At 54.7% G+C, this 15,193-nt stretch overlaps 1 long non-coding RNA gene across 1 annotated transcript; it reads right to left on the reverse strand.

The window, feature by feature from the left end:
• Positions 1 to 11,842: 11,842 nt before the first annotated feature.
• On the reverse strand, positions 11,843 to 12,795 carry LOC124243513 (uncharacterized). Its single transcript, XR_006889696.1, has 3 exons — positions 12,651 to 12,795; positions 12,423 to 12,513; positions 11,843 to 11,974 (listed from the first exon to the last, which is right to left on the reverse strand). It is a non-coding gene; the product is annotated as an uncharacterized LOC124243513 (long non-coding RNA).
• Between the last annotated feature and the right edge of the window lie 2,398 nt (positions 12,796 to 15,193).

Below are 15,193 nucleotides of genomic sequence, written 5' to 3' on the forward strand. Positions count from 1 at the left end.
AGATTCATGGGCTCCTTGCAGGAGGCCCAGGGGAGTGTGGGAGTCAGGACCCCAGACCCGCTGTGGGGGCCACTGCACGGCCTCGGCCGTGGGTCCAGTTGGAGAACCTTGCCAAGCCCTTCGGAGGGTTGTGGGGCGCATGAGCCCAGGAGAAAGGGGGGCTTTTTGTACTTTGCAGAAATGTGCCGTCTGGATTGGCCACAGCCCATATGGGAATCGGAGGTTCCCAGGATGAGGACTGCCACCGTGGTGCCCCAGAGGCAGGGCCCTAAACACGCCGAGGCTGTGACTGGGGACAGTAAGAGGTTCATGAAGAACCAGGGCCAGGAGCCCCCCTGCAGGCATGAGCGTTTAGAGGGGTGTGAGCAGACATTCTTTTTGCTGAGGGAACCACTCAAGAAGCAAAGCAGGACGAGTTAGTGGGGTCGTGGGGGTGCCTTACAGGTCAGCCCAGGCTGCACGGGGGTAGCCATGTGCACTCCCAGCCTGCCTCTGTGGAGAAGAGCTGGCCATGTTCCCAGGGTTTTGTCACATGGGAGTGGGTACCAACGCTAGAGAGGGGATGAAGTTGGCCAGTCTGGGGGGCAAGGAGGTCTCTGATCTGGTCGCCAGGCTCTGGGTCCCCCTCAGCAGGGTGCACCCGGCAGCAGCCTCAGGGCTGTGGTCGCTAGCCTGGCGGGGTGGCCTCCCTCTGAGGGGTGAGGTGGGAGGTTGTCTGGCCGGAGAAGGTTCTCTGTGGGGAGATGGGGCTGGTGAGAATCCCCCAGAGGTTCTGCAGGAAGAGGAATGGGGCCGGGTCCCCCCCAGAAGCTGTTTCTGGGTTCCCAAGGAAGGGTGAGTAGTGGGGTGCGAGGCCGAGGGGTTTGCGCCCACACCAAGTCCCCTAGGGTGAGGAGTCCGCTGATGGGAGAGAGCTCAGACTGGAATAATGTTGTGACAAAGGGAGACACAGCCACCTGTTTATGTGGAGGGGACGGTGCTTTTCCTGATTATCCTTCTGTGCCAGTGGGGCCGACGCCGGCACCTCCCCCTTGTCTTGGCTTATCCCGGTCCTACCAGTCTTCCAGGACGGTCTCTGTCCTCAGCAGGACTTCTCATGCAGCAGCTCCTTCTCTGAACTCCCGGCGCTTTCTGTCGTGTTGCTCTTCTCCTGGAGGTGGTCTTTTTATGGAGAGCGAGCGTGTCTTGCCTTCCAGTTAGAAGGAAGACCGCACGAGAGCAGGGGCCAGCAACCCGGTGCTGGTCCACGCGGCCTTGCCCAGACGGCATCCTCCGCAGGCTGTTGGAGCCTTTCCATGTCGCCCGTGTCCCCTTGCCCTCCTGTGCTGCTGCGCTCCTCTTGGAGCCTTGGCTGCACAGAGAATGTCTTCCAGTGGCTTTGCCTTCCTCGTTTGCTTCGTGGCATCTTCCACCCTGACACTCGGGCAGCGCTGTTTCCTCTTCCTCCCACTCTGAGCATTTGTTTATGTCTGTAGTATGCAACAGAAGATTTAAAAATAGAAGGGTTTCCATGGCAGCCTGGAAACTCCAGATCCAGAGATGAACCGCGGCACACAGCCTCGCCCGGGAGGACGCCGGAGTGGCCGTGGTCCTCTCCCTCTGACGTCACGACGGAGTCCCCTTGGAGCAGCACTCGTCACACCTCCTCCTGGGTGAGAGCCGCTCAGCCTTCTGGGTGGTGTCAGTCCTTCGTGGCCCAGGTCCTTGTCCCCTGCCTCCCGCCGGCTCGTCTGTCTCACTCCAAGGACGGGGACGACAGCTCTTTGCTGTCAGCCTCCAGGGAATGTTTAGGTACGTGAGTTACTTCATGAAAGTTGAACCAGCCGCAGTCCACCCCCAGGTGGTTCTCGTCTCTCTGGGGTCCGGCCCTCACGCTTCCCTTCGCTTTCGGGTCTCACTTGGTGGGACAGAGTCCTGTCCCACTACCGGTTGTGAAGTCAGTGTTGGACGGTCCTGCTAGTGTGGACCGCCCGGGCACCATGAGCACTGGCGAGCGGCCTCTGAGGACAAGCCCGAGGTCAGGGCCGAGGTCACAGGGGTGCTGAGTGTGGGCCACAGGAGGAGGCGCCTTAGAGACAAAGGGAGGGTGTGTGGGTAGGTTTGTGTTAATGCTGATGCTTTTATTATCTGGAGAAATAATTTACCCACCTTGCTGCTTCTGGCTCCATGGAGCCGACTCCCCCCAGGAGTGAGGTGCAGGCACCTGTGGAGAGCAGGGCACGGAGCTGACGGCACGGGTGGGCCCCGTGGGGTTAACCGCTCCTTCCACACAGGCCTTCAGGAGGGCCAGCATCGGGCCAGAGAGATGAAGTGGAGTGGGTGCTGGCGCTGTTCTCACGTGCGTTAGCTGAAGTTCACGGTGGTGGAGACCGCAGGCGAGGGGACCCAGTCCCCAGGGCTGCAGGACAGAGAAGAGATCAGAATGACTGGAACCCAGGAGCCTGGAGGGGCCCACAGAGCTGAGGTCAGATGGCTCAGCTGCCGCCGTGACCTTGGAGGGGACATGTGAGCCAGTCCTGCGTGTACGGAAAACTCTGAAAACCAGCCTCCGCCAAGGCTCCTGGGACAGGCTGAGCTGGAGGTGAAGTCACGTGCTGGATGGCACTGTCAGGGAAAGAAGCAGGCCAGGAGGAGGTGTCCCTGCGTCTCGCTGGCCTGCAGTCTCCCTCCGGGGCCCTGTCGACGGGCTCCAGCAGGGAGCAGCTGACAACGCATAATGTGGTTGCAAATCCCAGCCCCGCATTGCACAGCCCAGCAGAGAAGCGCGATTTAGACGGAGGGACGGCGAAGGGCTTGACATCTGTGCACACACGGTGCTTCCCTCCACACCTTCCCTCTGCCTCTCCCGCTGGGTGTCAAGGTTCTTCTGGAAGGGCGTCCGTGAGCCTACGATGGCAGCTGTCTCCTGCCCTCCTTACCTGTAGGAGGCAGACCCGAACCCACCTCTCGCCAGTCTCCGGGATTCACTGACTTCTCTTGGAAGTGGTTCCGCCTGACCTCCCTCTGGCTCTGAGCTTTTCAAGGCTCTTAGTTCCTGGTCTTCACGTGTTCAGCGTGTTCCTGAGTTACTTTTGCATCGTTTTGCTTTCCTTTTTCAAGTCATTTTATTTTAGACACGTTCTTATACACTGTGTCTGTTCTTTTTACTCCAATCTGAGATTCTATTTTAACCGATAATTAAATTCAGTTACATTTATCGCAATAATGGGTGACTTGGGATTTCTCTCTACAATCTTATCTTGTGTTATTTATCATGTTGTTTTTCCTCCTTCACCATTTTCTATTGGATCTATCAAGTTTTCTCTATTCTTTGCGCCCCCTCCGGCACTTCGGAACTTACCCATCACCTTCTGTTCTGGTGGGAGCTCCCTGCGTGTTCACGGGCCTGCCTGGTGAGCACATCGACGGGGACGTCTCCTCCTCCCAACAACACGGGGGCTCAGAATGCGTTCACCTGGACGGCCCTTGCCCTTCTCCCAGGTTATTTTTGTCTGACATTTTAGTTCTATTTTGTTCATAAGCCTACTCTAAAAATTAGTCATTTTAATCCTTGCTTTTTACAGTCAAATCTTATTAAGACTCACCCCGTGGTTCCCAGGCTCCTGGTGGCCTTCTGTGTCTTCCAGCTCTCCCTCTCTGCTCACGAAGGCTTTCTTCCTTCCCATTTGTCCCGTTTTAAATTGGCAAAGCTAGAGGAAATTTGCAAAACAGTGGAGTGAACCTTTTTATAAGCTTCACCCAGATTAGCTAACATTTCCTGCCTTGCCATGTGGGTCTCATCTCTCTCCTTCTCTCTCTAGTGTGTGTGTGTTTATTTACATATGTGTATTTTTTTATTGGCTAAACCATCTGAGAGTGCGATGCAGACATTGTGACACTTCTAAATACTTTAATACGCATCTCCTAAGACAAACTCTTACAAAACCACATTAAAGTGATCACGTGCCAGAAATTTTACGCTCTACCCCACAATTGCTACACAGCCATATCTGAAGTTGTGCAATCATCTCAATAATTGCCTTTACAGTTCTAATTGAAATCAAAGGTTCGATCAAGCGACATTTACTTTTCATGTCTCCTAGCTCCCTTTCTTCTTCTGACGGTGCCTCAGACGTTGTCTGGCTGCCTTTTCCGGCGTCAACACTTTGGGGAGTCTTAGGCAGCTGTTTGCAGAACATCCCATCCATCCTGGCTTCACAGCCTGGCCTGTCGTTCAGGGCAGTGGCCTGTGTTCTGTCTGTGTCCCCAGCGCCCTGGCTCAGCCTGGGGACAGCAGGTGCAGGCACCAGGCAGCTCCCGCTCCGCCCTCTGGCCTTCAGCTTCTCTTGCTCCACTCCGGGAACTTCCCTCACTTTGTTCGGACCTCAGCAGAACACTGAAAAATGTTTGCATCATTTTAAACAAATGTCTAGGCGTTTGTTAGCAGAAAGGCTTTTCAGAACTTCTCTCTTCACAGAATGGGAGTTCCATGCGCTCAGCTTTGTGAGACCCCCTCGTGTAAGTCCTATGCAGGGAGGACGGCAGCCAGGAGAGCTGGGTCCCAGGCCCGGACGGGTCCTCACGCAGTCCCGCAATTCCAGGGAGACAGACACTGGCTCAGCCCCGTGCTGGGTGAGGGCTCTGCTGACATCTTCGTGGTGCACCTCACAGCCCCCCCAGGGGGCTTGCTTGCCCCGATTTACAGATGAGGACTCCAAACTCGGGGTGGGGCCCTATCCAGCCTCAGTAGGTGCTCCACGGGTGCCCCAGGGTGCCACGAGGCAGCAGCCAACACGCGTCCATGTTCCCAGCTCACTGAGTCCAAGCCGAACATGGTGGGCCAACACCAGGTGTCCTAGAGTCCTGTATATGTACAGCTCCCAGGATGGTCTGGAGGGACCCGCGGGTGGGCAGAGGGGGTCTGCACTGACCTGTTCTAATAGCAGTGACATCCTGGGCACCACACCAGCCCCCTTCCCACCGACAGCCTCCCCAGCGCCCACCGCTTCAGGCAGTCGCTCTCTCAGTGCCAGGAAAGCCAGCATCCCAGGCTGTCACAAACGGAGCCCAAGGGCTGTGTGAGCCTCTCCCCACGCCCAGGACCTGGATGGAACGCCCTTCCCACTCACGGGCAGGCTCCCCTCCCCAGCTTCAGGATGAAATGACCCCTGTCTCGTTCTCATGCCCCCGCCAAGGCTGGTGGGCCGAACCCGCCAACTGGGGGTGACGCGGCCTCTCACGGGAGACTGACTGTGTAAACGCAGTTTTCAGGGTTTCTCCTCCACCCATTCATTCATTGAACAGCTGCTTCCTGAGGGCCTACTGTGTGCCAAGCGTAGTTCTAGGCGCCCACCCCTCTCAGCAAACCCAGACAAGCCTCTGCCTTCCCAGGCAAGTGGCCGGGAGACGCGAGCATGGGGAACTTTATACGCCCTCAGGTGGACAGGGGAGGACGGCCAGGCCCCGGCATGTTCCGCGCTGCTGTCTTGGGAGTCGTGGGCCTTCTACTGCTGGAGCCCATGGCTGATGACCCCTTGATGGCGTGGGGGCCCTGAGCTATCCCCCGACCCTCACCCCTGGCCTCAGGGCCCTCGGGGGCTCGGCCTCCACCTGCCCCCTCCCCAGCCCTGCACAGCCTCCCACCCCTACTGCAGCCCCCAGGCATCCCGCTCGCTCTCCCCAGAGGGCAGACCTTCCTGATGGATCCCTTCCTTACCACCTGGGAGTGGGGTGGGGACCGAGGAAGGTATCCCCAGCTCTCTTGGCTTGCACAGGCCATGGCCTCATTTCTCTGCTTCTATCGAGGCCCCTGGTAGCCTGGGAGGGTCTCTGGGTGTGGCCTTCTCCCAGGTTCCAGTGTCAGTCAGTCAAATACCACAGACCAGGGGCTTAAACAACAGAAACATGTTCTTCCTCCGTCCTGGAGGCTGGAAGTTGGAGATTAAGGTGTTAGCAGGGCTGGTTCCTCCTGATGCCTCTCTCCTTGGGGTATGGACACTGTCATCTTCCCCCTGTGTCCTCACATGGTATTACCTCTGTGCGTGTGTGTGTCCTCATCTCCTCTCTCATGAGGGCACCAGTCACACTGGATCAGGGCCCACCCTAAGGGCCTCGTTTTACCTTGACCACCTCTTTAAAGGCCCAGTCTCCAAATACAGTCGCATCCTGAGGGGGTCAGGATGTCAACATATGCATCTAGGGGACACAGCCCCTGACTGGCACGAGCCTCTCCTCTTGTTCCTTGCCTCTGCACACCTTGGCGTTTTCAGCCACCACGTCACCAGGTTCAGCCAGTGTGGGCTGGGGTCCTGAGCTCACTGGAGGTCCCTGCTGTGACGGCTCTCCTGTCCCTGGCGGCTGCCCTGGAGGCTGGTCCCCCTGGTCGGGGCCCTCCACAGGCATGTCTGAGCTCCCCCGACGGTGACGGCAGGACCTGTGGCCCCAGACAGGCCTTCTGAAGCGCAAAGGTGGCTTTTGGAACCTGGGGATCTCCTTCTCTCTTGAAAAAGCCTGACTTGCAGGGCTGCGTCTCCCTGTGGACTCAGAAGCCACCTCAATGGCCAGGCTGCCAATGCCTGTGTCACTCCAGGGGGCTGCCATCACCCACAGCTACCCAGGCTGCAGAGGGCTCCAGATCACGCCTGGGTGGGATGGCAACTCGACTTGGAGGCGGAAGGTCTGAGTTTGAGCTCTGGCCCTGTCACTCATCAGCCATGTAATCTCGTGGAATCACTCGGCCTCTCTCTGTGCCGGCCGCTGTAATTCGGGCCCATCCTGCTGTATCCGGGCTGCACAGGTGACAAAATATGATGATTGCTGAGAAGCGCTGCGTGAGCTCGGGAGCCCTGCAGGAACGTGGTGTCACTCTGTGAGCAGGAGTGGGTCCCCAGGATCCCCAGTCCTCACAGATCATACCGTTCCTGTGATGGGGCATTGGTCACACAGGAAGAGCGAGAAGGAAACAGTAGCTGGTATTGAGCTCCCACCACATGCTTCCTCTGTATTCATTCATTCAGGTTCCATAATGACATCACAAGTGGACACCATCATGATCTACCTCCTATAGGCCAGGAGGCTAAGGCACAGACAGGTTGAGTGCCCTGTCCAAGGACACACAGCTCCGCTGCTTCCAGGTCTAAGCCAGAGCCCATGCTCTGAACCACCCTGCAGCGACCTGTGCCTCCTCCCCTCCCGCCTGAGGCCGGGTTCTCTCACAGGTAGAGACCTGGGGGTATGAGTCCAGCCCCGCCTCTTTGCAGCTTTCTGCTGTCAGCACCATATGAGTAAACAGAAGCCCTGGTCCAGACCGCAGACGCCTTGTAGACATCTACTGAGCACCTGCTGCGTACAGGCCACTCTGCATGCTACTGGTTCATGGGGACAAAGTGGCATTTGACAGGGGACACAGGGCGGGATTATGAAGCGTCGACAGGCAGAGGGAAATGAGGTGGTGTGGGTTCAGCCCGTCCACTGGAGGGTGAGTCTAAGGCACGAACACTAGACATTTCACGACTTACAGCTTCGTGCGTCAGGGAGCCCAGGACCTGCGAATGTCCTTCCTGCTCGAGCCCTCTTGCTTCCTAACCGGACGGCCCACGAATCACCTCGGGGACAGAAAACAGAAAAAGGGGCCTGAGTCCCCTTCCAGACCTGCCAACATCAAGTCCCAGGCCCGCCGAATCTTGGGAGGTGGGCTGGGGGCTGCACTCGAACAAGGGCTCCCGTGACCTGGCGAGAGGTAGGCAGGTCGCTCGCTGTGTAGATCTCAGGAGCTGTTTCTCTCACTGCCTCTTAGCTGAGCTGTGCTTTGGGCAGGATTGAGACTTTTTCTCTCGGCCTGGGCTTTCTTGCTCACTTTCATCATTACTACTACTTTCTTATATTTCTGTTCTTATTTTAATGCTTTTTCGTTTCATCGTTATCTATGCTTTTTATTGTAAGTTGTCTCACCTTTTCCCAGGTTGGTGGGGTGCTAAAAGAAGGTCCTGCCAGTCCCCTTTTTGACTCATCCTGAGGGTAGCATCTCTTACTTTAATTTCTTAAAGTATTTAAAAGTTGTTTTATTAAATAAGACAAAATTAGCGTCTACAGATGTTATTATTATTAATTTGACTAGTAAACTTTTTTCTCACAGATAAGCAAAGGCAAACTGTTTGGTCCAGGTAAGGTGTCATAACTCCCTGATTGAGGCTTGTGAGTTAACATAGCTGTATGTGCCATGTGCCGAAGGGACAGACGGACACCACGCCAAGGGTGGCCACCATTGGAACACAGGCCCTGGGGCTTCAGGCTGCGTTCTTGCTCCCAGCTCTGGCTGCAGGACAGCCTTCCGCCATCCTGGTTGGCCAGTCAGGGGCATGTTTATAAGGGAGATGCCAGCCAGGTGTGATGGTGTGGCCGTGACCCCCTCCACACAACCAGCTCAGGCCTTGCCCGGGGTCACCGTGTGACGGCAGCAGCTTTGCTCATAAGCAAGTCTCAACGGCCCGACAACTTGCTTATCTGTCTTTCTAAGACTCTGTCTGTCTGTCTATCAGGACACACAGTACTTAATTTTAATAAAGCTTGTTTAACATAGAATTATTAACATTACATCTGCGAAGTGCCCTAGAATGGTCTTTACTCCAATTGTCACGGTTCTTGAGAGAAACGCCTAGAGATTCCCAATCGTTTCTCCATCCCTGTGAGGGGGCTGCAGGTCAGGTGACAGGGAGGCTGCGGGCTGAGCAGGAGCAAGACCTCAAGCCAAGCGCTCAGAACAAAGCCGCCGCCTCCTGTTCCGGGAGAGCGGCCACGCCAGCTGCTGGCCGACCCTCCTCTGCGGCCGGGTTCCATTTTCCTCCTGCCCAGCTGGACAGGTTAAACGAGTGGTTGATTAATGGTGGGTATTTTCACTTGGCTTAACTTCACTGACTTCCGAATGAGGAGAAGAACTCCAACAGAGCCCCGTTTAACTGAGACCCATTTCAGGATGAGGAGGGCCTGGCTATGGCTGAGCTGGGGGTCCACCGGGGTTCCTGCTGGGACCTGATGGGGTGGACACTGGGACGCCAGCGTGGAGGCAGTCAGCCCGCAAGTTCAGGGCAAGACGATGCTCGGCTAAGCTGCAAAGGGTCCGTGCCAGACGCCCTGTCCTGCTGTGCAGACGTCCAGTTGCACATATTTCCCCTGCTTTCACGGAAACTTCGAGCCTGCATTTGTCCAGTGGAACAGCTGGTCTCGTTCGCTGCGCTAGCAGAACGGCTGCCTGCCGCCTCCTCCCTTCTCTTCTTCCTCCCGCTTCGCCCTCCCCCCAAGCCCCTTGGATGCAGAGATCGGCCCGCACTGGACGAAAGAAGTAACTTTGGGGCTGTTTTCACAGGAGGCCCAGGGTGGACATGGTTCCTGACTGACGGAGGACAGGGTTGACGGCCCCGCTGGGCGTCTCGCCAGGGTCTGACACCGCGGCCACGGCTCCCGAGAGCCCCCCGTGCTGTGGGCATCACTGGTGGCGTGCACTGGGGTTGGTTCTTCCTGACTTCTTTTGTGGGTGGTCACAAAAGCAGGAGGGGAGGGAAGAGAAAGAAATAAGAACGCGGAGACGGAGTGTGAGGGCTCGAGCAGCCGCGTTCCGTGTGGCTGAACCTGCCGAGGACGAGGCTGCTGCTCGGCTCTCCTGCCGTCGTGGGGACCACGCCACTCCCTCCTGCTGTAAGGCTTCCGGGCGGGGAACTCGGTCAGCGTCCTGAGGGGACGGTGTGGCCCCCTGCTCATTGTGCCTCAGGCTGGCTAGTTATTATTTATAATAAAACGTTTTCACATGGCTCGTATTCTATTGCCAGGAATAGATATACAGGATTACGATATAAAATGGGATTATAGTTCAGTGTACAAACTTTGAATTAAAAATGTAGATTAAAGTAAATATAAAAATTAAAGTATTAATGTATTTATATATGTCTTCATAAAAAGTTTTTCCTTCTAGATTGTTAAAATTATCTGTTGAAATTAAGGGACTGAAAGCAAAGTAAAATTAATAAACAGGAAAAACTTTAAATCAAAATTTAAATAAATCGATGTTATTTTAATTTTAAAACTCTTCGATTAATTAAATGTTATTAAATGTTGTTACAAGGACACAGCTCTTCTCAGTTCTCGCATCCGATGGCATCTCATCACTAGCGAGAGGAACTGTGAGGCTCACACGTCTCAGGTCAGACCTGCATGCATACGAATTTAAGAGTGGGGAGAATTAGCAGCGCAGAGTTCCTCAGTGGCCGTGTGCAGCCGTCGCTAATTCAGTGTTGGCTTGTCAAGATCTCTGCAGCCTCAAACTGGAACACAAAGAGAGGCAGGGAAAGGAGGCTTGGCTGTGCCGAAAAAATCCTGAGTTGATGGCATGCAGCGGTCTAAGAGGAAGGACCTGACAAGCTGATTAACTTGTCTTTGCTCTTACCTGAGGGCTTCCATCGTTCAAATCCTCCCGCGGGTGCGGGCAGAAGCTCAGCCCCGTGAGGATACGGGGCAGGCAGTGCGGGGACCTCCTCTGGGGTCTGGGGGTACCCCTCACAGAGCTCGGGTTTTTGGGTCGTAGGCTGTGCTGTGCCAGAGCTGAGCACCAGATCCTGAGTGACGTCCGAGACACGCCTATTCACCAGCGGAACGTGCGTGCGTGTGGAACCTGCAGCCTCTCGCTGTGGGGCTCAGGCAGGGACCCCAGGTCTAGGCAGGCCTAGGAGGGCCACTCAGAGCATTCGAGGGCCATTGGCCTCCTTCACCAGAATGCAGTGTGCGTGAGCTCCGTGTGGTGTTTGCAACTGCACCTCCTGCCGCCAGAGCCGGCCACCTGACCACGCAGAGGGCGTCAGGGAGAGAGGAAGCCACAGTCCACATGCCTGAATGTTCCGCACTCATGCGTCTGGCTTAGACATCCTGCTGACCACCATGTTACAGGTGTTTTTTTCCTGAGTTTAAGTCAGGTGTTTCTATTTGGGCTTAGAACATTCAGTTTGTGGTCGCTGTGGAACCCTCAGTTTGTACACAGCCCCTGCAGGCCTCGACTTTGTTCACTCATTCAAAGTGTAGCCGAGTGAGATCAAAATTCATTCCGTACTTTGCACCCACGTGAATGGCTAAGATGAAACAAACTGGCACCATGGACATGCAGCACCTGGAACGCACACGAAGCTGGTGGGAGTGTGCAGCGGTCCAGCACTGCGGAAAAGGGTCTGGCAGTTCCTGGTGAGGTTAAGTGACAAACGGACCCTGTGACCCAGCACTTCCGCTCCTCGGTATTAACCAAGGGAAATAAAATCATAAGTTCACAAACACAGCTTCACTGATGATAGCCCAAACTGGCTACAACCTGATGTCCATCAGAGGGGTAAATGGATTGAAAAAAAAAACGACGTTCATACAGTGGGAAGTACTCAGCAATTAAGAGAAATGAACCAGGGCGGAGCACAGGAACATGGAGGGGTCTCAAAAACATTACGCCATGGGGCTGGCCCTGTGGCTGAGTGGTTGGGTTCATGCACCCTGCTTCGGCGGCCCAGGGTTTTGCCGGTTCGTATCCTGGGCGCAGACCTAGCACTGCTCATCAAGCCATGCTGAGGAGGTGTCTCACATAGCCGAGCTAGAAGGACCTACAACTAGAATATACAACTATGTACTGGGGGGCTTCGGGGAGAAGGAGAAGAAAAAAGGAAGATTGGCAGCAGATGTTAGCTCAGGGCCAATCTTTAAAGAAAAAAAAAAAAGCCTTAGGTTCTAAGAAAAGATTTAATGTAAGTTGATTTATCCAAGCTGAGAAAGAACCAGAAAAATATAAAGGTGTAATTGGTAGCAGTTAACATAAAAAAAAAAAAATTATGCCACCCAAAAACTACAAGAAAGATACCAGACAGTGCATGCTGTAGGGCCCCGTTTATGTGGCGCTCCAGAACGGGTAGAGCTAATCAGCGGTGCAGGTCACCAGATCGTGGCCATCTTCAGGGCAGGGTGGGGTGAGGACTGCCTGCAAAGAGCACAAGGGGACTTTCTGCGAATGTGTCACGTGTTCATTGGCGTCCTGGTTTCACCAGTGTGTGCATTTGTCAAAATTCCTAGAGCCAAACGTGTAAAACACGTGCATTTTATTATATGTAAGTTGTACCACAAGGAAATAAGTCATGTGAGAGATAAGTACTTTCAAATTTCATTGCAAGAAAGGTGAGTATTGATAAACAACAAAATAACGAAATGAATAGCAAACAAACGTGACTTAACCACATCCTGTGATGCGTTGACCAGCTGGTTGGCTGCTGGCAATGTCAGGGAGCATCCTGTCCACAGCCGTGCCTGAATTTTGACTGTCTTCACTGATCAAGTCCTGGGGTTTGCAAACTACAGCTTGTGGGCCAAATCCAGCCCCCACCTGTTTTTATCAGTGAACATTTTTAGTATGGCCATGCCCCCTCAGTTACCTGTGGTTTCTTCCTGCCTCAGTGACAGAGCTAAGGAGATGCGACAGGAGAGGCCATGGTCCCTGAAGGCCAGCGTGGCTGCTGTCTGCTCCTGTGCAGAACAAATGTGCCGATCCCTGATCCAGCCCGGTTCTCTGTCCCGCCCACACCCACCCACTCGGCTCCTCCGAGTGGGGCCAGGCACCTGCAGCGTGATCTCCCCAGGTGGTTTTGCCTTCTACCACTTACTTTTTAACTTAGATTCTGTTTCTTCTGCCATTTGTGTCCGTATTTCTACACAGCACGTTGTGTTGCTGTTTCTCAGTTTTCTGTTTGAGACGTTCTCTCTGGGTCTGCTCCTACGGGAGACACTGGCCCTTGCCCTCCTCCTGCATTCCCGATGAGCTGAGACAGCGTTCGAACGTACCCGTCACCCAGAGCCGAAGCCACATGGTAGACTGATTGCTTTTCATCTCTTGTATTACTTGTTTTCATGGAATTAATGACTGCCTCATGTTTTTACGCGCTCTGTTTTTAGTGTGTCTGTCGCTAATCCAGACTTGCCAGCGGAGTTAGTGCCCTGCCCCTGATGTGCCCTGACACATCGTCATATTTCGTCCTGGCTGGCGTCTTCCCTGCGTTCTCTCCTCCCCCAGCCCTGAGCGGCTCCTTGGCTGATACGGCGCAGTCTGGGCTTCCCGTTGCCGTCCTCCGGGATCTCCGTCCTCTCCCGTCACTGGCTCCCCTGGGGCCCAGATCGGTTCACCTGTTTCGGTTCAGTCCCTCATTCTACCTAAGTTTCCTGAGAAACAGTGTATGAGAGATGGATATTTTGAGAACTTGCACGTCTAAAAACATCTGCATTCCACCATGATCCTTGAGAACGTGATTTTAGGTTTGGCAGCACCATCGCTGAGTGTGTCTCGCAGCTTCCCGCATCCCTGTTGAGACATCCGTGTCTGTTCTGGTTCTCAGGGTTGCCTGCACTGTCTTTGGAGTCCGTCTTGTGGTGTGAAATTTCCAGCGGCTTCTTTGCTCGGGGTCTCGATTCACTCACCAGGCGGATGTCGAAGGCACAGGCTCTCCTCCTTCAGCCGTGGCAGGTTCCCATCCTGTGTCCTCCACACGCTCCTCCCGTCCATCCTCCTGTCCTCTGTCTGGAGGCCCCACTTTACGTCAAGACCTCTTGACTGGATCTGCGCTTTTCTTACCCGTTTCTCCTGTCTTCAACTCCTAGTTTTACTTTTGGGGAGATTTCTTCAGCTTCATCTTCCAAACGTTGTAGTAAAAATTTTATTTCTACTATCACAGGAGTTCTTCTTTATTCTCTGAGCGTTCTTTTGTTTTAAATAGCATCTCGCTTTTGTTTCATGGCTGCAGTATTTTCTCTTATCTCTCTGAATATCCCAATTACATTTTCTATGAAGTTTTCTTTTCCCTATTGTTTCTGTCCCATAAATAAATAAATGTATTTATTCTCCCAAAGCTTGGGCATCTTTGGCTCTGCCTTGGTTTTAAGAGTCAGGCTCTCCACAGCCCATCGGTGGGGCTTGCTGGCCGGGGCAGGGATGGGGTCATCTCATGCAGGAGGCTCCTCCTCCTCGGGGAGTCCAGTTTCCTGTTAGAAGGGTCCTCCAATCTTGTTCGGTGCATAAGCTTTGCTGCCTGATGTCTGCATGCTGAGGAGCAAGGTCTGCATGACTCAGTGTGCAGGCTTTTGTGGATGGGCCCCTATCAGCAAGGCTGTTCCCCATCCCCATCTGTTCTTTTTTTTTTTTCTTTTTTTGAGGAAGATTAGCCCTGAGCTAACTGCTGCCAATCCTCCTCTTTTTGCTGAGGAAGACTGGCCCTGAGCTAACATCCATGCCTATCTTCCTCTACTTTATATGTGGGATGCCCACCACAGCATGGCTTGACAAGCAGTGCCATGTCTGCACCCGGGATCCGAACTGCCGAACCCTGGGCCGCCGAAGCAGAACGTGTGCACTTAACCACTGCACCATCAGGCCGGCCCCCCCAGCTGTTCTTGGTGTCTCTGAGTCCAGAGACCCCTGGGTAGCCCTGCTAAGGGTGAGCCTGTCTTTAGCTGGGGCAGGTGGGTGGCCTCTTCGCTAAGCAGGCTGGGGGGTCAGCGGTGGAACTGAGCATGCCCACACCCCCGGGAGCAGAGGGATTGTTCCCGCAGTTGCTGGAACTGCTGGGGGGCGGGTCCATCTCAACCCCACCTGGGACGGTCTCAGCTGAGAGAGCTGCTTCTCCAGGGCCACAGGCCTCGGTCCTGTGGCTGCTCAGCTCAGGTGCAAGCCCTGCCCCCTTGTCCCAACAGGGTCAGCTCTGAAGGGCCATCCCGGCTTCATTGCTCTCTGCTGGGCTGGCGGGGGCTCCAGGGAGACCTCCCTCGCCCCTTCAGAGTTATTGATCCCATGCCACCCCAATAAATGTCCTGCCTGCTCGTCTCCACCTCCGAGTCGGCTCCTTGGGGAATCCATCAGGCAACACCCCTCATCGCAGGCTGCCCTCCCCTTCCCACACCCTGGCCTTCAATCCTCAGACTTTTCCAGTGTCTGTGATTTGAAAACATTCACATTGCACCTCGTCGTACCCCACTGCACCCTGCTGCACCCCACTATATCCTATTGAATCACACCACACCCCATTGCACCTCCTACTACACCCTACTGCACCCCACTGCGCCCCCATATGCCCCTCTGCAGGCAGTTAAAGTCCAGCCTTTACGCCCTGACCTGTCTGGATGGAGAGTTGATCAGCTTCCATCTTCCAGAAGTTTCTCC

The sequence above is a fragment of the Equus quagga genome, chromosome 8 (genome assembly GCF_021613505.1).
Source record: "Equus quagga isolate Etosha38 chromosome 8, UCLA_HA_Equagga_1.0, whole genome shotgun sequence".
Taxonomy (NCBI): domain Eukaryota; kingdom Metazoa; phylum Chordata; class Mammalia; order Perissodactyla; family Equidae; genus Equus; species Equus quagga.